This window comes from Colobus angolensis, unplaced genomic scaffold (genome assembly GCF_000951035.1).
Source record: "Colobus angolensis palliatus isolate OR3802 unplaced genomic scaffold, Cang.pa_1.0 Scaffold449, whole genome shotgun sequence".
Taxonomy (NCBI): Eukaryota; Metazoa; Chordata; class Mammalia; order Primates; family Cercopithecidae; genus Colobus; species Colobus angolensis.
In genome coordinates this window covers 714,722-716,707 of record NW_012117921.1, presented here as the reverse complement: position 1 = coordinate 716,707, position 1,986 = coordinate 714,722, and positions in this window count along the sequence as shown.

The window sequence follows — 1,986 nt, the reverse complement described above, 5'->3', positions numbered from 1 at the left end:
TGTTGGTCAGGCTGGTCTTGAACTCCTGACCTCAAGTGATCCACCCACCTCGGCCTCCCAAAGTGCTGGGATTAAAGGCGTGAGCCATATATGTATAACATATATATTATATATATATATTTTTGAAGATGGAGTTCACTCTGTCGCCCAGGCTGGATTGCAGTGGCACAATCTCGGCTCACTGTAACCTCTGCCTCAGCTTCCCGAGTAGCTGGGATTACAGACGTGAGCCACCACGCCCAGCTGCAAGGGATATATTTTAATCCACATTTTATTTATTTAGTTTTTGAGAAGGGGTCTCACTCTGTTGCCCAGGCTGAAGTGCAGTGGTGTGATCTCAGTTCATGCAGGCTTGACCACCTGGGCTCAAGTGATCCTCCTGCCTCAGCCTCCCCAGTAGCTGGGACTACAGGCATACACCACCATGCCCTGCTAGTTAAAAATAAAACAAATTTTTTTGGGATAGAGTCTTACTATGTTGCCCAGGCTGACCTCGAACTCCTGGCTCAAGTGATCTTCCTGCCTTGGCCTCCCAAAATGTTGGGATTACAGGTGTGAGCCATGCCTGGTCCCCCCATTTTATATAGATAAGAAAGTGGAAGCCTAGAGGTAGTTTTCCAAAATCATAGAGGTATTAAGTGGCAGCACCAGACCCTGAGGCCCCTGAGTCTGATTCCATATAGAAGCTTCTCCTTTTACTACACTACCAGGCCCCAGTAATTCCTGGCCTGATTTGCCAATGAGGAAGAATCTTAAAGTCACACTCTCACCTCTTGTCTGAGCAAAACTCATTTGAAAATGTTTAACCTTCTCTAAAGTGGTCTTCATCGAGGCACACTGATGTCTGTGTCCCTCTCCCAGAGATACTGATCTAATTGGTCAGGGCTGCAGCCTGGGTATCAGAGAGCATTAAAAGGTCCCCAGAAGATTCTGATGGGCAGCCAGGTTGAGAACCATTCACTTAGGAGAAACTGTGCTGTAATGATTCCAAGCCTTTAGTCCAAACCTGCACCGTGAAGGACTCCGAGGAGGTGCCCTGATTCCACTTAGCTTTGGCCAGATCATATTCACCCGTAAGATGCTGGGCCTTTAAGATAAAGAAGGAAAATGTTCCCTTACCAGGCCTAAGGCATCCTAGCCTACTCTCCTGTCGTAAGCTCCTGTTAGATAAGAAACCCAAACCTCGGGCTCCAAGCCAGCAATCGCGGGGTCAGGCGATTGTTTAACCAGTTTCATTGTTGTGTGAACAAAATGTACCACTGCAGCAGTTTCTGGAATTTGATCTCAGAGGGACCAGCTCTACTCTCACCTCTGCCTGGTGGCCTGAACAGTAAAAACAGCTGATTAAGCATCCTAGTACTCTTTCCTCTGGCTCCTCTCTGGTCCTCCAGGAGCAAAGGATGGCTAAGCTCCAAAACAGGCTGGGAGAATCAGTGTCATTTCAGGAAGTAGACAAGAAAGACATCAAAGGAGAATGACGGGAGTATGATTAGGAGCTACAGGAGACAAACACCCACGTGGCTTTTCCTCTGGGGTCCTCTATTGTTTGCAAAAACCACAATATTAAGACACTCTGTCCATTGTGGGGATCATGGAAAAGAAAAGAATTTTAATATTCTGAGTTTTAGTTTTCATGTTAACACAAATCAAAATATAAAATCCATCCTCCCTTTTTCCTTTCAGTATCCACATTTTTTGTCTGTTTGTTTTGTTTTGTTTTGCTTGAGACGGAATCTCATTCTGTCACCCAGGCTAGAGTGCAGTGGTACGATCTCAGCTCACTGCAACCTCTGCCTCCCAGATTCGAGCTCTTCTCACATCTCAGCCTCCCAAGTATCTGGGACTACAGGCACAAGCCACCATGCCCAGCTAATTTTTTGTATTTTTGGTAGAGATGGGGTTTTACATGTTGGCCAGGCTAGTCTCGAACTCCTGACCTCAGGTGATCCACCTGCCTCAGCCTCCCAAAGTGCTGGGATTACAGGC